Source organism: Tachyglossus aculeatus, chromosome 8 (assembly GCF_015852505.1).
Source record: "Tachyglossus aculeatus isolate mTacAcu1 chromosome 8, mTacAcu1.pri, whole genome shotgun sequence".
NCBI classification, from domain to species: Eukaryota; Metazoa; Chordata; class Mammalia; order Monotremata; family Tachyglossidae; genus Tachyglossus; species Tachyglossus aculeatus.
The window spans coordinates 23,748,751-23,768,536 of record NC_052073.1 but is presented as its reverse complement, the minus strand read 5'-3'; the positions used below and the strand labels follow the sequence as shown (position 1 = coordinate 23,768,536).

At 46.6% G+C, this 19,786-nt stretch overlaps 1 protein-coding gene across 1 annotated transcript in view; it reads left to right on the top strand.

Annotated features, from left to right (window-relative positions):
- Positions 1-19,786, top strand: part of DLGAP4 (DLG associated protein 4) — a 310,968-nt gene that overhangs the window by 68,501 nt on the left and 222,681 nt on the right. The window contains 1 exon segment of the mRNA XM_038749996.1: positions 175-507. The gene's annotated coding sequence lies outside the window, so the exon portion shown is untranslated.

The window sequence follows — 19,786 nt, the reverse complement described above, 5'->3', positions numbered from 1 at the left end:
CTGCTTTGAACCTAAAGTGATTTGGACAAGATGTCTCCAGATGCAAAAATCACATGGAGGGGCCTGGCAAGCCAGTGATTGACCAGTTCCCCAGGATGGAGTCCCAGATGGGGCAGGGGAGGGGGCTAGGAGTCCAGTCCTTGGGCTTGCTAACATATCCATTCCTCTCTGCAGGTGGTAAGGGCCCTAGTCGGCCGAGCAACGTGGAAACGGATGGTCACCGTCCCTTCCTCTTGTCCCAGACCACTTCGTGGGTGCACACGGCCATCTCCGCGGTGATTTTCCTCAGTGAGGGACTCGGCCCACCTCCTCCGAGGGTCCCTACTCTAGCCGGGAGTTTCTCTCGGGATCCGAGGACCCAGAAGAAGAAGCTTCGTTTTCCCCCGCCATCTCAAACCACCTCGGATCTCATGAGGAATGTGCATCCCCAGTAGTGCGGCGGTGTGGAGGTGACACCCATTTACTCTGGAGCCGTATTCCTCTGCGCTACAAGCGGCTCCCTTGCCGGTAAGTGACCGAAATCGGCCACACCCCCGCCAAACCTCCACAGAAGTGCTATAAGTTTCTCCAAACTGGGAGACCAAATCGATGAGATCTCGGGCTCCAGTGAAGCAGTCCTGGGCCTGGAATGTGGTGAATGGTGGCTTGGACCTCGATTCTGTTGTCCCTTGGGGTCCCGGGGGCTCTACTGGAGATCCAGGAGAGAGTATTCCATATTGATTTCCATTCATTTGGGCCTGTGGCCTGGACTGTATGTGGTGTCGATGCGTAGTTATGGGGCTTGCCCAGTGTGCCATTTTCTCTCTTCTGCTTCATTTTGAAAAAGCCACCCTGCTGCTGGGGTTTGAGGTCAGCCTTAATTATTTTTAGACCAAGTGCCCTTGGTCACAGGCTTGGAAGCAATAGAGCGAGCTCAGCAGATGGGATTAAGTCTATGGGGCTCCATATGCCTCTCCGCTCCCACCGCCTCCTATATCCATCCCCGAGCTACAAATACTCCCTTTCTGTTTCAGAACCACCCAACAAACCTCCACGAACCATGAGTCAAACTTTGTAGGGCCGCCGTTCCGTTGCCCGTCTCAGCCCAGGCTGGACCGGGCACGTGCCAGGAAACTTCCCAGTGAGCCGGAGCCCATGTGGACTTCTGTGGGCCTCCGGGCATGTGCCAGGGAACTTCCCAGTCAGCCAGAGCCCATGCGGGTTGCTGTGGGCCTCGTCGGCCTCACTTGCTGCCCGAGCACCAGGGCGATGGGAATGATACTTTCCTCAGTCTCATGGACATCCAGGGGTTGAAGCTAGCCAGAGGCCTGGGCTACCCAGTGGCCTTCTTTCACATCCCTGGTGATCCCACTTTCTCTTCTCTCAGAGTCTCTTCGGAGAAGGCAACTGACATATGTTTCAGACGAACGCTGTTTTGTGTTGAGGGTCACGGCTTCTCATCGCCCTTGGCTCAACATCCTGGGCGTTGTCATCTAAGTCATGTTCTTCCTAAGCCTCCTCTAGACTGTGAGCCCATTGTTGGGTAGGGACCGTCTCTATATATTGCCAACTTGTACTTCCCAAGTGCTTAGTACAGTGCTCTGCACACAGTAAGTGCTCAATAAATATGATTGAATGAATGAATGAATGGGGGTCACACCCAAAGCAGGCTAAATGCTCTGCGGTTAACTCCTTTTTTTATGGTATCTGTAAACCACTTACTAGCGGCAAGCACTGTTCTAAGCGCTGGGGTGGACACAATTAGATTGGACACAGTCGCCATCCCATATGGGGTTCACAGTGTAAGTAGGAGGGAGAACAGGAGAACCGAGGCACAGGGAAGTGAAGTGACTTTCCCGAGGTCACACAGCAAGCATTTGGCGGAGCCGAGGTTAGAACCCAAGTCCTCTGAATCCCAGGTCCCGGGCTTTAACCACTAAGCCAAGCTGCTTTCCCAGAAGCAGAGGGACAGGGGTGCTTTCAGGTTTCTGAGGTATTATTCCATTGAAGAAACAGCCGGCTTTGATTTCACAGTGTTTGTAAAGTACTTTTGAGATAAATGGATGGGTTAAAAGAGTTGAGAGCAGTGGTCCCTTGCTTTACACTTGAGAAAAGGCAGACCCCAGTTTTACTGAATTCATGGGATAGATAGGTTCGAGACTGAAGGATAGAAAGGCATGTAAATGCAAATTGAAGAAAAAAAAGAATAAATCCACAGTGGGGAATGAGGGTACTTCAAGTCTGGAAGGGCAGGCTAGCCAACTGCAAAGGTCCGATTGGACTAGCAATGAAATTGGTTTTGGATGACTATCCTGTATTCTGTATACTATGCTGTATGTGGCATCGATGCATTGGTATTGGGCTTGCCCAGTGTGCACTAAGGTGGACCCATTTTCTCTCTTTCACTTCAATTTAGAAAAGCCACTCTGCTGCTGGGGTTTGAAAATATAGTCATGCTCCATTATCAGGGTTTTTTATGGGATTTGTTAAGCACTTACTATGTGTCATGCACTGTAATATGCTCTGGGACAGATTCAAGGTAATCAAGATAATCCCTCTGGACTGTAATAATAATGATGGCATTTGTTAAGCGCTTACTTAGAGCAGCCAAGCACTATTCTAAGCACTGGGGGGAATACAAGGTGATCAGGTTGTCCCACGTGGGGCTCACAGCCTTAATCCCCATTTTACAGATGAGGGAACTGAGGCTCAGAGAAGTTGTGACTTGCCCAAGGTCACACAGCAGATATGTGGCAGAGCTGGGATTAGAACCCATGACCTCTGGCTCCCAAACCCGTGCTCTTTCCACTGAGCCACGCTGCTTCTCTAAGCTCCATAAGCTCCTTTTACACCGTAAACTCACTGTGGGCAGGATATGTTAAATTTTTTTATATTGTTCTCTCCCAAGTGCTCAGTATAGTCATGTGATTGAATGATTCATTGACTGATTTAATCAGGTTGGACAGATCCTGTCCCACCTGGGGCTCGTCGTCTTTCAATCAATCAATCAGTGGTACTTGTTGAGTGCTTATTATGTGCTGTACAATGCAACAGAATTAGCAGACCCGTCCCCTGCCCATAACGAGCTTGGGTAGGAAGGATCGGACACCGCCCGTGAACAGAGACGCAGCGGGGAAGTGACAGGGAAGGAGAGAGCTCTTCTTTTTCTTGTCTTCCCCCTTCCATCCCTCCCAGACACTCCTCCCTCCTTTCCCATTCCCTCACAGTTCGGAAATTTGGAGTCTGGAGGTCCATATGTCAAACCTTCCCTGAGAGTCACATTCTGCTCGTTCCAAACCCAGGATGAGGCAGCTCCCTGCCATGAGGCTGCTTAAAGTAGATCGGTGTTCTCCGAACCAAATCTGGGAATTATGGGAGTGTTGGTATTTATTGAGCTCCCACGGGGTGCAACGCACTGTATTAAATGCTTGAGAAAGCGAGGCAGACAGCTTGTCTCGCTTAGTGGAAATAGGACTGGGAATTACAAGATCCAAGTTCAAGTGTCAGGTCTGTCTTATTTTACGTCCTCGGGCAAATCATTATCAATCAGTCAGTCAAGCAATGGTATTTACTGAGCGCTTACTGTGTGTGGAGCACTGTACTAAGTACTTGGAAGCGTACAGTACAACAGAGTTGGTAGACACGTTCCCTGCCCACATGAGAGAAACAGCATGGCTTAGTCTACGATACAGCACGGGCCCGGGAGCCAGAAGGACCTAGGCTTTAATTCCGGCTCTTCCTCTAGTCTGCTGTGTGACCTTGGGCAAGTCACTTAACCTCTCTGGGCTTCAGTTCCCTCATTTGTAAAATAGCTATTAAGACTGTGAGCTGCATGTGGGACATGGACTGTGTCCAACCTGTTTAACTTGTATCTAACCCAGTGCTAAGTACGATGCCTGGCACATAGTAAGTGCTTAGTAAATATTATAAACAAAATGAAAAAAAAACCTATTTGGGTCTCAGTTTCTACATCTATAAAATGGGACAGGGTAAACTGTGAGCCCAAGTCTGACTTGAATTCTTTCTGGCCCAGTGCCTAGCATATAGTAAACACTTAATATTATTAGTATTATTGTTTACTCTCCTTGGGGCTGAGTTCAGTTCTTTACTCTCAATAGATGCCCAGTAACTACTGTTATTACTATATTAATTGATCTTTTCCTGGTACATATATTGATGGTTGCTCATTGTCTCTGTTACCCTGTCCTCTGGCTTTGACTGTCTTCCCTTCTCTGAGAGGGGCATTTCTCAGTCAATTATTAAAGAAATGTGAAAGACGTAGAGATAAATGAAGAAATATTCCCTCTGTAGAAACAGTAATAAAATTTTAACTTGAATTTTAACCTGAATCCAATTTTAATTTGCAAACTACCTGAGAGTGGGCCACCCTTGAAGGCTCATAAAATGTTTCTTTAAATACCTTATGGTCCTCAGTACCTTTTTTCTGTATATAATGGCATTTATTAAGCACTTAATATGTCAAACACTGTTCTAAATGCTGGGGTTAATCAAGTTAATCAAGTTGGACACAGTCCCTGTCCCACATGGGGCTCGCAGTCTCAGTAGGAAGGAGAACAGGCATTTAATCCCCATTTTACAGATCAGTCAGTCATGTTTATCGAGCACTTACTGCGGGCAGAGCACTGTACTAAACACTTGAAAGAGTACAATATTACAATATAACAGAGTTGGTGAACATGTTCCCTGTCTGAAACGAGAGGGGAAGACAGACATTAATATAAACACATATGTACATAAGTGCTGTGGGGCTGAGGGAAGGGTGAATAAAGGGAGGAGACGGAGGAACAGAGAAGTTGAGTGACTTGCCCAAGGACACCTAGCAAGCAGTGGCAGAGCTGGGATTAGAACTCAGGCCCGTGCTCTTTCCACTAGACCACACTGCTTCTCTACCTGAATGTGGCCCCAGGGCAATTAAGCTGGTACGACAGTAACCATCCTAAAGATCCGGGATGGAGCTTCCAGTTCCAGATCAAGGATGGAGGATGGAATTCCTAAAGGTTCGACTTGGAATTTATCCTCAACATCTTTCAGAAAGGGAAGGACGCCAGCCACGTAAGAAGCTGTTTCAGCTGCTAATCTGCTCAAACCCAAACCATTTACCGAACGGCACTCGCTGAAAACACTTCCAACTCTTTTGGGCTAGTGTTGTCATCTTCTGGGGTGGTGTATTTAAAGCAGATGCTGTTGAATGCAGCCTGACTTTAGATAGGGTCCGGTCTTAAATGAGCCACCCTGAAGCAGCCAAATCAATCAATCAATCAGTCATATTTATTGAGCAGTTAGTATCCGAGGCCCTGGCCACCCAAGCCAGGAGATTAAGGAGGAGAAGGAGAGGAAGTATTTGTTAAGCACTTACTATGTCCTAAGCACTGTAGTAAGCACTGGAGCAGATGCATGATTCCCAAGTCCCATAAGGGGCTCACAGTCCCAATAGAAGGGCGAACAGGTATTGAATCCCCATTTTGCAGATGAGGGAACTGAGGCACAGAGAAATAAAGTGACTTGCCCAAGGTCACCCAGCAAGTAACTCAAGGAGGTGGGATTAGAACCCAGGTCCTCTGATGCCCAAGCCTGGGCTCTTTCCATGCTCTTTCTACTGGACAAGGGTGTTTTTTGAGTGCACAAATACCACTGGAGCTTAAACATGCTCAGAGCAAGCATGCCTAAACCAATCCCTTAATGTCATTAGAGAGTGCTCCCCGTCAGACAAGAGCTAATTATATGCCTAGTTCTCCATCTGAGCTGGTGCCAAGGATCTCGATGCCTATGTATTGGCCAGTTTGGCCGTGTTTGCCTCCCTTTAGTGAGGGTCTCACCCAGGCTGACGTCAGGGCAGGACCTGGAGGCCTGGTTGGGACAGGGGGAAAGCTTGGATAGTGGCGTGCGGGGGGAAGAGAGACACATTCCCAAGCAAAGCAGCTGTCAGTTGGACAGCCCGTGGCCAATCAGAGAGCACCCAAGACAAGGGGAAACCAATCTTTTTCCCAAATCGTCCTTTCCTATCATTTCCGGCCCCTCTGGGCTGAATTTTGACAAAAAAAGGCCTCCATTTGCGGCAGCTCCTCATATTGTTAGCTTGCTAATGATATTAGGCACCATTAGCACCATGAAGACACGGGAACCTTTTCAACTTGCTGTCAAATTTGCTCCGAGCAGACATGGGCAAAGAGAAAAATCCAGCCATTAAATTCAAATTCAAAGGATGCAAGAGCTTCTTCACAGAGGGTCAGGAGGCAGAGATCAGCTGGCATAGAATTTCTTGGAAAAAAAATTCCTCCTTGTTAGCAGCAGCGAGTCTCCTCTCTTTCTCTCTTAGATCAGCCATGGCAATTCAACCCCCGCTCTCTAATTCCTTTCCATGTTTGCTTCCAGGGTGGGAGAAGCACGTGTTCCATCTTAAGGCTTCCTTCCTTCCTTCCAGGAAGAGGGTCACCTCTCAGTTGGCTCTGGGAATGGTTTCATGGCAGTTTGGGGTTCTTTTTTCTGAGCGAAGGGCATGGGGAAATGAGTTTTTAGGAAGTGCCCAGACTGTTCCAAATTCTCCCTCTCTGCCCCATTGTCTTGTTCAACTCTCAACCCTAAGCGCTCAGTAAGTATGATCCTTCCGACTCCCAGGCCTGGCTCTATTCATTCATTCATTCATTCAATCGTATTTATTGAGTGCTTACTGTGTGCAGAGCACTATACTAAGCGCTTGGTAAGTATGAGTTGGCAACATATAGAGACGGTCCCTACCCAACAGCGGGCTTACCGTCTAGAAGGGGGAGACAGAGAACAAAACAAAAAATATTAACAAAATAAAATAAATAGAATAAATATGTACAAATAAAATAAATAAATAAATAAATAGAATAATAAGTACGTATGAACATATATACATATATACAGGTGCTGTGGGGAGGGGAAGGAGGTAAGGTGGGAGGGATGGGGAGGGGGAGGAGGGGGCTCAGTCTGGGAAGGCCTCCTGGAGGAGGTGAGTTTTATCCACTAGGCCATGCTGGATGGGGAAATCACGCATCTTCCCGCAGAAACCAAGGACAGCCTCGATTAGCTCCTGATCAGGGAGCCGAGGCAGAGAGTTTCAAGGCTGGTCAGCCCAGTCTGGCCTAAGCCAATGCCCACAAATGAGGCTGGTTTCTGGATTCCACCACCCAAATCTACTCATTCATTCAGTCATGTTTATTGAGCGCTTACTTTGTGCAGAGCACTATACTAAGCGCTTGGGAGAGTATATTATAACGATAAACAGACATATTCCCCGCCCACAACGAGTTCACAGTTCACAGGGACAAGCTCAAATGACTCTCCCTCTCTCCGGGAGCCTAAATTCACTTTTGCATGTTCTCGTAAATGACCCAGAGCTGAACAGCAGCAACACAGTATGTTCCCTGTTCTCACAGGTGACTCGGCCATCTGCTCTGGAAGCTCAGCCAACTCGCCATATGGCCAAGGTGGATGAGGGGTCAAGAGTCAACTGTCCCTCTGGCCAGCCCTGACAATGTCCTTAAACTGCCTTTTAGACTGTGAGCCCACTGTTGGGTAGGGACTGTCTCTATGTGATGCCAATTTGTACTTCCCAAGCACTTAATACAGTGCTCTGCACATAGTAAGCGCTCAATAAATACGATTGATTGATTGATTGATTAAACTGCCCCCAGTATCAGCATTATCTGGGAATAGCCTTGGTTTCCCCCAACGGTTCACATCCTTCGTGGAGCAGGGCAGTTTGGGGAAGCACAGACTTCAGCGGCTTGGGGTACAGTATGGCCTAGTGGACAGAGCACGGAACTGGCTGTCAGAAGGACCTGGGTTCTAATCCTGACTCTGCCACTGGTTTGCTGTGTGGCCTTGGGCAAGTCACTTAACTCGTCTGGGCCTCAGTTACCTCATCTGTAAAAAGGGGGTTAAGAATGTGAGCTCTGAGTGGGACAGGGACTGGGCCCAACCCAATTAGGTTGTATCTATCCCAGCACTTAGTACAGTACCTGACACATAGTAAGCACTTAACAAATACCATTATCATTATTTCCTGAGACCCATAAAAGGATTGCATTCTGTTTGACATGGTCTCTTCTCCTTGTCTTTTCTTCATCCTTTGGGTACCCAAAACGATGCCAGTGAGTCTGCTATAGGGTTCTAAGAGTCCCATCCTCTCCGCCCCTTTCCCCCTTCCCCATCTCTTACCCCAGGCCACTGTGTAAGAGCAGATATTCTTGCCCTCAGCAGATGTATTCTAGAAATTCGCAAATCTCTCCGGCACTGGTCAGCCCCCCGGTGAAAACCTCTTCTGGACCGCAGATGCTTCTGCGTGGCTTTGAGCTCCAGAAAAGAAACTTGGCAACAAGGGCAGAGAGCATCATCAGCCTCCCATATGTTTCTTGCTATTTAAAGGAAAAACTCCAAGTGTTCCAACAACCAACCGTTCTGACATTTCCAGAGAGACGCTGGAAAACACTACCCAGCGGATTGGCAGATAAATCTGGCATCCTCTTCTGAGACTTCTCCTTTTCTGAAGGGGGAGGGTGAACATGAGTCCAGGGAAAGTTTCCTCTCAATCTTGCCATTTTTTCAACCCAAAAGCACCAGGCACAGCAGACAACAAACGTTTCAGCCCCACTAGCAGCAGTTTTTGTTTGCGCGCAATTTGGCCAAGACTGTAAATCCTACAGTGGCCTTTTCTAGACTATAAGCTCACTGTGGGCAGGGAACATGTCTACCAACTTTGTTATACTGTACTCTCCCTAGTTCTTCGTGCAGTATTCTTCATGCAGTAAATGCTCAACAAATAGGATTGATTTATTGATTTTCACTCCTTTCCCTTCTCTCTCTTTCTCTTTCTATCTCTAGACATAAATTTAGATACATGCACATATTCCCTATCTTGCAAATGGATCAGAAAACATTTTTCCGTCAGCTCCTCCCCAGGAGTGTTTGGAAAGAGTGAAGATAAGTAGAGGGGAGAGAGCTGGTTGACTGCCTTGAATCGGTTGGTGAGGGGTTTCTGTTTGATGTGGAGGTGAATGGGCAAATGCTGGATGCACTTGAGTACTGGGGCGATGTACACAGAATGACTTTTTAGGAGACCTCTTTTCAGTGGGCCCCAGGCAAGGAAAGCTCCTGGATGCCTTGGTTTGTTTGCATCTGATAATTTCCCCGTCAATCAATCAATGGTATTTATCAAGCACTTACTCTGTGCAGAGCACTGTATTAGGAGCTTGGAAGAGTACACCACAACAGAATTAGCAGAAACGTTCCCTGCCCTGAACGAGCTTACAGTCTAGAGGGGGAGGCAGACGTTAGTATGAATAAATAAGGCATTTATAATATATAATTTAAAGATATGGACATAAGTGGGGTGGGGGTGAGGAGAATGTCAATCAATCAATCATATTTATTGAGCACTTACTGTGTGCAAAGCACTGTACTAAGCGCTTGGGAAGTACAAGTTGGCAACATATCAAGTGTCCAGAGGTCACAGATTGAGGTGCCTAGACAATGCAGAAGGGAAAACAAAATGGGGGAAAAGAGGGCTTGATTGGGGAAGGCAACTTGGAGGAGATGTGACCTTAGCAATGGATCATTCTGCTTCTGCTGTGTTAATCAATCAATCAATTGTATTTATTGAGCGCTTACTATGTGCAGAGCACTGTACTAAGCGCTTGGGAAGTAAAAATTGGCAACACATAGAGACAGTCCCTACCCAACAGTGGGCTCACAGTCTAAAAGTGTTAGTTGATGGGGACCTCGAATTCAGTGGAGATAAAATCTAGCCAGTGCTTTCACGCTAATATTCACTTTTTAATCAGTTGAGAAGCAGTATTGAGTAGCAGTATGACCTTGTGGATAGACTACAGGTTGGGAAATCAGAAGGACCTGGGTTCTAATTCTGCCTCCCCCACTCGTCTGCTGTGTGACCTTGGGCAAGTCACTTAACTCCTCCGAGACTCACTTCCCTCGTCTGTGAAATGAGGATGAAGACTGTGAGCCCCACGTGGGACAGGGACTGTTTCCAACCCGATGATCTTGAGTCGAACCCAAAGCCTAGTACGGTGCCTGGCACATAGAAAATGCTTAACAAATACCATTAAAAAAATAGTGAGTACTTACCGTGTTTAGATCACTGTACTGAGCACTTGAAGAGTACAATATTACTGATTTGGTAAACACATTTCCTGTCTACAAAAGAGCTTGCAGTCTAGAGGAGGACCTTACACTTCTCAAATCTGGTTAAGAGCAGAGAAACAAAAACAGTGCCATCACTGATCTGGGTTGTATTCCCAGTTCTGCCACTTTTCTGCTGTGTGACCTTGGGCAAGTCGCTTAACTTCTCTGTGCCTCATTCATTCATTCAATCATATTTATTGAGCGCGTACTGTGTGCAGAGTACTGTACTAAATGCTTGGGAAGTCATCATCATCATCATCAATTGTATTTATTGAGCGCTTACTGTGTGCAGAGCACTGTACTAAGCGCTTGGGAAGTACAAGTTGGCAACATATAGAGACGGTCCCTACCCAACAGTGGGCTCACAGTCTAGAAGGGGGAGACAGAGAACAAAACAAAACTTTTCTGTAAAATGGAATTAAATCTTCCTCCCTTTGATTTAGACTGTGAGCCCATGTGGGACAGAGACTGTGGTCTATCTACCCCGGTACTTAGTACAGTGCCTGACACATAGTGAAGTGCTTAACAAATATCATAAAAATAACAATTTAAAAAAATGGTCTGCCCACCCCTTACTTACAATGAGGAGATACACCAAACAGGTTGACTACAACAGTGAATTTTTCCCTATCTTTGCACTGATAATGCGACGTTCTCTGTTTTTACCAAGAGTTCCCCCTCTAGGCTGTAATCTTGCTGTGGACAGGGAACGTGTCTGCTAATTCTGTTGTGTTGTGCTCTCCCAAGGACTTAGTACAAAGCTTTACACATAGTAAAGCTCAGTAATTATCATTGATTGATGAATTGATATGTTTTGCAGCAGTATGATCTGTGGAGCACAGTGTATTACAAAGACCATATCCAATCAAATATCAATTAGTGCACTATAATTAGAGAGGGAAAACAGCTACTTCAGCCTTCCAAATAATCATTCGTTCATTCATTTGTATTTATTGAGCGCTTACTGTGTGCAGAGCACTGTACTGAGCACTTGGGAAGTACAAATCCGCATGTCCCTACCCAACAATGGGCTCACAGTCTAGGAGGGGGAGACAGACAAAAACAATGAAAACAAGTAGACAGGTGTCAATACCAAAAGAATAAATAGAATTATAGCTATATGCACATCATTAATAAAATAGAATAAAATTAAAGAGAGTAATAAATGTGTACAGTAATACGCAGTCCCAGAACGATGTTCAGAGTCTACATAGAACACGTATCTCGGGCTCATTTCACCCCCATAAAACCACAGCTATCTTTGGGGGGTGAAAGAGAACCAGTAAGAGAGATAGAAACTTTTTTTTGAAATGTAGCATGGATTGATGGATGATTGGATAAATAGATGGGTGGATGGATGAGGATTCAGGAGATTAGGATTAGGAAGCAGAACACTGAACTGTCTGTCTGTCCCTGTGGGATCCGGCCCAGGTCACTTCAGAAAATCTTTGAATCTCCAAGTGTTCACTTCTCTCCGTGCTGGTTCTATATAGGGGAAGGAGCAATTTGATATGTCTGGAAATTGACAGGGCACCAGACAAAGTCTTGCCTTGTCTGATAAGCGCTTGTCAGGTTATTCCTTGTCTGGTGAATGTTTTCTGGGGGGTTTTTTCGGAAGGAGTATTGTTCTATAAATACCCAGATTTCCTTTAAATGATATTACTTAAACAGCCGAGTCGGGTCGGGTTTCATTTAATCCATAAATCAAAGAAAAATATTTGACAAATGCAAGGGGATGCTGTTGGTGGAGATTTTTAAAAATGGATGTCCAGCTTCTCTTAATGGAGTCGGAGTAGGTCGCGGCGGGGAGAGGGATCAAACGATAAAATCATCTGCCTGTCGTCTAAGGATGTTGTCTTTCCGACATCAATGTGTGGCTTCCCCCTTAACTACTTGGCCTTTTTGCAAACAGCCTGATGCTTACAGTGAAAACACGTCTAGATGTTTGAGCCCTTCTAGGCTGTGAGCCCGTTGTTGGGTAGGGATCGTCTCTATTTGTTGCTGAATTGTACTTCCCAAGCACTCAGTACAGTGCTCTGCACACAGTAAGCGCTCAATAAATACGATTGAGTGAATGAAAAGAAAAGTACAGTGGAACAGAAGAGTTTTTTTAAAAAAATCTTGCCCTGATTACAGTGAACAGTACCTTACTGCCAGCGCTTAGAACAGTGCTTTGCACATGGTAAGCACTTAATAAATGCCATCATTATTATAAGTGAAATTGTGGTTAGAAAAATGGCAGTGAAAAGATTTATGGGACTTGGAAATCTGGGATTTTGAGGGGCCTGAGAGGCAGTTGTGGAAAAAAAAACGCACACCGTGTTTTCCCAGAGGCCATCAGGCCTGGCCTTCACAACCAAAGAGAAATGAGGAAAGGAGGCAATGATCAGGATCATTAAGGCCCAAGCTTGGGTTTTTCTCTAATAATAATAATACTTCTGGTATTTGTTAAGCACTTCCTATGTGCCAAGCACTTCTCTAGTCCCAGGATGCTGTAAAGTTGGGTGGGCTCAGTCTTTATAAGAACGAAGGACAGCAGGACTTCTGAGCAGCTGTGGTGAGGTGAAAGGAAATTAAGCACGTGAAAGCCAAGAGGGCAGAGGTGACAATATAAAGGCTGAGTAAAACATAGCCCTGTTCAGTATGGTACAGGAGTGGGCTACTAGGAAAATAATGTCACGGACAGACCAGCCTGGCGATCAGCTCCCCCCTTATTAATAATAATAATAATAACGATGATACTTGTTAATGACGAAAAGCAGCGTGGCTCAGTGGAAAGAGTACGGGCTTTGGAGTCAGAGGTCATGGGTTCAAATCCCAGCTCTGTTAATTGTCAGCCGTGTGACTTTGGGCAAGTCACTTAATTCTCTGTGCCTCAGTTACCTCATCTGTAAAAGGGGGATTAAGACTGTGAGCCCCGCGTGGGACAGCCTGATCACCTTGTAACCTCCCCAGTGCTTAGAACAGTGCTTTCCACATAGTAAGTGCTCAATAAATGCCATCATTATTATTATTATTGTTTAGCGCTGACTATGTGCCAGGCACAGCACTAAGTGCTGTGGTGGATACAAGCCCCTTCTCAAGCAGCGTGGCTCAGTGGAAAGAGCACGGGCTTTGGAGTCAGAGGTCATGGGTTCAAATCCTGGCTCCACCAACTGTCAGCTGTGTGACTTTGGGCAAGTCACTTAACTTCTCTGTGCCTCAGTTACCTCATCTGGAAAATGGGGATTAAAACTGTGAGCCCCCCGTGGGACAACCTGATCACCTTGTAACCTCCCCAGCACTTAGAACAGTGCTTTGCACATAGTAAGCGTTTAACAAATGCCATTATTATTACCTTGTTACATCCCAACCTGCACCTCCTAACGCCGACCTACTCTCTGTACCTCAGTCTTGTCAATCCTGCCACCACCCCCTTGCCCAGATTAATAATAATAATTGTGGTACTTGTTAAGCGCTTACTATGTGCCAAGCACTGCTCTAAACGCTGGGGTAGAGACCAGTTAATCAGGGTTGGACACAGTCCCTGTCCCTCACGGGACTCGTCGTCTTCATCCCCATTTTACAGATGAGGTGAATGAGGTGCAAAGAAGTGAAGCGACTTGCCCAAGGTCACACAGCAGACACATGGCAGAGTCGGGATTGGAACCCACATCCTCTGACTCCTGGGTCCGTCTATGCTCTTTCCACTAGACCATGTTAATTCTCTATTAACGTATCCTTATACTCCACCACTCCTCTATACTCTCCCTGTCTAGTCTGTAAACTCACTGAGGGCAAGGATCACCTCTGTCTACTCCTTTGCATTATACTTAGTAATAATAATAATAATGATGGCATTTATTAAGCGCTTGCTACGTGCAAAGCACTGTTCTAAGCGCTGGGGAGGTTACAAGGTGATCAGGTTGTCCCACAGGGGGCTCACAGTCTTCATCCCCATTTTACAGATGAGGTAACTGAGGCCCAGAGAAGTCAAGTGACTTTATCAAAGTCACACAGCTAAGTGGCGGAGTGGGATTAGAACCCATGACCTCTGACTCCAAAGCCCGGGCTCTTTCCACTGAGCCACGCTGCTTCTCACCTTCTGCTGCTGCTCTCTGCACTGTCTCAGAGTTTCCAGTCCTCTACCAGTCTTGACTAGGGGAGGGAGAGTCAAGCAGAGGCCTGTCCACTCCATCCCTAGCTTGGGCAGTGACTAACAAGTCGTCATCATCATCAATCGTATTTATTGAGCGCTTATTATGTGCAGAGCACTGTACTAAGCGCTTAGCACTGTACTAAGCAGTACAGAGTCGAAGGCAATCTGCTACGAGTCAAGACTCCCCTGTTCTGGGCAGCAGCGGCGTGGGAGGGTCGAGGGCGGAGACTCAAATTGACTTCATGGAAGGAGGCAATGGTAAACCATTTCCATATTTTTACCAAGAAAACTCTATGGATCCACTACCAGATGGAGGTGGGGCGTTTCGGGAGAGATGTGTCGCTATGGGTCGGAGACGACTCGACATGAAAAGACAAAACAAGACTGCTCCCCGAACACAGTAAGCACTCAGTAAATACCATTGCTTGAAAGACTGATTCCCAATATCAAGATTCCGAGAGGCAGGTTCAAAAATAGAAACAGGCCCCGTTGTGGACAAATCCATTACATTCTCAAGGCTCTCGCTCCTTACAATTAAGCCCGGTGCGTCCGACAAGCGATGAGGTTTTCAAACCCACTCGCACTCATGGATGGGATCTTGCTGTAGCATCATTTTCAGGAATAAAGAGCCCCTAGGTAGATGGACCCAGTCTTTGCTACCGTGAGGACTGTGTTCTCGCAAAACCTCATACTAAGGAAAAGTTGTGTCACTGCATAAGAGCTATTTTTTCAATAGCGTGGCACTCCAAGCCCCAAAAGCTTGTTTCGTTGGGAGAGTTTATTGAAATTTCCCAGGAGACTGTAGACTCTAGCCTGTAATCTTGTTGTGGGCGGGGAATGTATTTACCAACTCTGTTGTGTTGTACCCTCACGAGTGCTTAGTACAGTGCTCTGCACACAGTAAGCTCTCAATAAATGCCTTCGAAGTTGATGATGATGAAGCAGTGTGTTGTAGCAGCTAGAATACGGGCCTGGGAGTTAGAAGATCATGGGTTCTTATCCCAGCTCCACCTCTTGTCTGCTGTGTGACCTTGGGCAAGTCACTTCGCTTCTCTGGGCCTCAGTTCCCTCGTCTGTAAAATGGGGATTGAGACTGTGAGCCCTCTGTGGGACAAGGACTGTGATTTGCTTGTATCCACCCCAGTGCTTAGTTCAGTGTCTGGCATATAGTAAGTGCTTAACAAATACCATAATTATTATTATTATTAGAGGGGAAGGCAGAAATTAATGTAAATAAATAAAATCTGGGTAAGTATATAAGTGCTGTAGGGCTAAGGGTGGGGTGAATTAAGGGTACAAATCCAAATGCAAGGGTGGCACAGAAGGAAGAGGGAGTAGGGGAAAGGAGGGCTTAGGGAAGGCTTCTTGGAGGAGATGTGATTTTAATAAGGTTTTGCAGGTGGGGAGAGTGATCATCTGTCACGTATGAAGGAGGGAGTTCCCGGCCAGAGGGAGAGGGGTCGGCAGCGAAACAGATGAGATGGAGGTACGAGAGTAGATGAGTAGGAGGATGAGGACTGATTGAATACCCTAAAACCAGTTGTCAGGAGTTGCTGCTTAATACAGAATGGAATGAGTAGCCACTGGAGAGTTTTGATGGATGGGAAGACACGTACAGAACACCCTTTGAGAAAAATGATGCAGGCAGCAGTGAGAAGTACGGGCTGGAGAAGGGAAGGAATGGAAAGAGGAAGATCAGAGCGCTTGGGAATGTACAGTATAACAGGGTTGGTAGACATTTTCCCTGCCCATGAATTTTCAGTTTAGAGGATCAGCCAGAAAGGTTAGAGGAGAACAAGAAGAAAACCTTGTCAGAAAACCAAGGCAAATGTTTCCAGAAGAAGGGAGTGGTCCACAGTGTCAAAGGCAGCCGAGACGGGGATGAGGATTTGGACAGAATAGAGTTTGTTAGATTTGGCAAGTAGGAGATCATTAGTAACCCAGCAGAGAGCGGTTTGGTGGAGTGGAGTAGGTGGACACCAGAATGAAAAGGGTCAAGGAGGGATTTGGAGGAAAGAAAGTGGAGGCAGCGAATATATCCAACCCATTCGTGGAGTTTGGACAGGAATGGGAAGAGGGAGGTGGGGTGATAGCTTGATCGTTCAGTGGGTCCAAAGATGCTTTCTTAGGTAGGGGAGACATGGATGTGTCTGAATTCAGAGAGGGAGGAATGCTCAGAGGGTGAACAGTTAAAGATGGCAGTCAGGGAGGGAAAAACATGGGTCTAGGGGTTTTTGGAAGGTGAAGCGGGATGGGGTTGGAGGTTTGGGTGGAGGGTCTGATGAGATGATTTCCTCCCGGGACAGGGAATATATCTGTTCTTTGTTTTGGACTGTTTGCACCCAAGGGTGCAATTGAGAAGCAATTAAGCAACAACATGGCCTAGTGGATAGAATACAGGCCTGGGATCAGAAAGTCTTGGGTTCTAATACTGACTCTGCCAGTCTCCTGTGTGACCTGGGGTTAGTCACTTCACTTCTCTGGGCCTCAGTTTCCTCATTTGTAAACTAGACATTAAGACTGTGAGACCCACGTGGGACATGGACTGTGTCCAACCTGAATATCTCGTATCTACCTCAGCGCTTAGTACAGTGCTTGGAACATAGTACTCATTATTACTATTATTATACTAATGGTGTTTGCTAATAGTGGTATTTGTTAGACACTTACTATGTGCCAAGCACTGTTTTAAGTGCTGGAGTACATACAAAGTTATCAGGTTAAACATAGTTCCTGCCCCTCATCCTCTCCATCCAAACCGCTACCTTGCTGGTTCAATCTCTCATCCTATCCCGACTGGATTACTGCATCAGCCTCCTCTCTGATCGCCCATCCTCCTGTCTCTCCCCACTTCAGTCTGTACTTCACTCTGCTGCTGGATTATCTCTGTACAGAAACGCTCTGGGCTCTTCAGAAATCTCCAGTGGTTGCCTGTCAAACTTTACATGAAGCAGAAACTCCTCACTCTCGGTTTCAAGGCTCTCCATCACCTCGCCCCCTCCTAGCTAACCTCCTTTCTCTCCTTCTACAGCCCGGCCCACACACTCTGCTCCTCTGCCGCCGCTAACCTCCTCACTGTACCTCGTTCTCGCCTGTCCCACCGTTGGCCCCCAGCCCACGTCCTGCCTCTGGCTTGGAATGCCCTCCCTCCACAAATCCACCAAACTAGCTCTCTTCCTCCCTTTCAATCAATCAATCAATCGTATTTATTGAGCACTTACTATGTGCAGAGCACTGTACTTCAAAGCCCTACTGAGAGCCCTACTCCCTTCAAAGCCCTACTGAGAGCTCACCTCCTCCAAGAGGCCTTCCCAGACTGAGCCCCCCTTATCCTCTGCTCCTCCTCCCCTCCGCATCGCCCCCAATCCCTCCCTCTGCCCTACCCCCTTCCCCTCTCCATAACACTTGTGTATATTTGTACACATTTATTACTTTATTGTATTAATGATATGGATATATCTATGATTCTATTTATTTTGATGGTATTGACACCCGTCTAATTGTTCTGTTTTGCTGTCTGTCTCCCCCTTCTAGACTGTGAGCCCGTTGTTGGGTAGGGACCGACTCTATATGTTGCCGAATTGTTCTTTCCCGGCGCTTATTGAGTGCTTACTGTGTGCAGAGCACTGTACTAAGTACGATTGAATGAATGAATGAATAGGTGGGAGGGAGTAGGGTTTAACCCCCATTTTGCAGATGAGGAAACTGAGGCACGGAGAAGTGAAGTGACTTTCCCAAAGTCACACAGCAGGGGAATGGCAGAACTGGGATTAAAACCCAGGGCTTCTGACCCCTAGGCCCAAGTTCTACCCACTTGGCCACCCAGCTTCTCAGCATGGCCCTGTATTATTCGCCCTGTAAAGGCCAAGGCCATTGTTAATCTGTCGCCTGAAGGCCCTCTGTTGAGGGGAAGTAGCGGGGTGGGGCAAGGGGAGAGAATTTCTTTTGGAACTTGGAAAATATCAGAGTCATTTCCAATCTTGGTGTCCCGGCCGAACATCCAATGCCAGACAAACCACCCACTGCCAGGAAATGGCCTTTGGGCTGGAGGATTTTATTGGCGGAGCCAAATGTTCCTTGCAGGTGGCGATCCGCAAAAGCGAATTCCTCCGTTATCCCTACAGATTGCTCTGACAATTCATCGCTTAATATGCATCATGGGGCCGCAGTCATGGCTCATTAGTTAAGGTTGCAGTGAAGTTACGTCTTTATTGAGCAAATATGTATTTAGCCATCTGAGGCATTAGAAATAATCACCACAGTTTCCCTTTGTAATTACTAGCCTTTCGAAGAGACAACGGCAAGTGGGGAGAACCAATTGGGCCATTTCCCTTGTTAGCTTGGGAACCGAACATACAAATTGCAACGGTGACGTGAGCTGCCGGAAGAGCTCGCTCAGGAGGAGAGCGGCTGAGGATCTGGGAAGCAGGGCCAGAACAGTTTAGTTATAAGTCAGTCTCATCGGGCCAAAAGAAAAAAAATAATACTCTCCAGAGAGCCTACAAACTTCACTGCTCCAGTGGCTCTGTAGGCTTTAGATCGCAGGGGCGGCCCCCTAATCAGCCCCTTCAAAACCTTACTGAAGTCACGCCTCCTCCAAGAGGTCTTCCCCGACTGAGCCCTCATTTCCTCTTCTCCCAATCCCTCCTGTGCCACCCTTGCCCTTGAATCTGCTCTCCCTATTCACCCCTCCCTCGGTCCCATAGAATTTATATACATAACCATAATTTTTTTATTTCTATTAACGTCTGACTCACCCTCTAGGCTGTAAGCTGGTCGTGGGCAGGGAACGTATCTACCAACTCTGTTAAGTTGTACTCTCCCGGGCGCTCAGTACAGTGCTCTGCACAAAGTAAACGCTTGATAAATATGATCAATTGATGGATTGATTTGATAAAATTCCAGGCAGACCATCCAGGGCCTTGGGAAAGAGTTAAATGGGAGAATAGTAAATGCTTATTAGTGATATTATTATTACTAATGTCATTTACACCTGCTGACAACCAATAGGCATGGACAAGTGACTCACCCCTCTTCTTGAACCCCCCTCCACTCCCCCAGGACCGCTATCCCAGGAATTTTTCTTAATCCAAAACTCAGTTGCACAAATGACTAATGTGTGATCAACAATCCTTTCAATGTCTTGGGTAGGTGAAGATTGTCCTTTTGGGCCTTTCTACATTTGTTACCGCTCAGGGTCTACTATCAATCAATCGATCAATCAGTGGCATTTATTGAACACTTACTGTGCACTGTACTAAGCACTTAGGAGAGTACAATATAACAATAAACAGACATCTCACAGTCTAGAGCTCTTTACTAAGCACTTGGGAAAGTGCAGAATAACAGAGTGGGTAGACCCCGGCTGCATGGAGGAAGCAGCATGGCTCAGTTGGAAGAGCACAGGCTTTGGAGTCAGAGGTCATGGGTTCAAATCCCGGCTCCGCCACTTGTCAGCTGTGTGACTTTGAACAAGTCACTTAA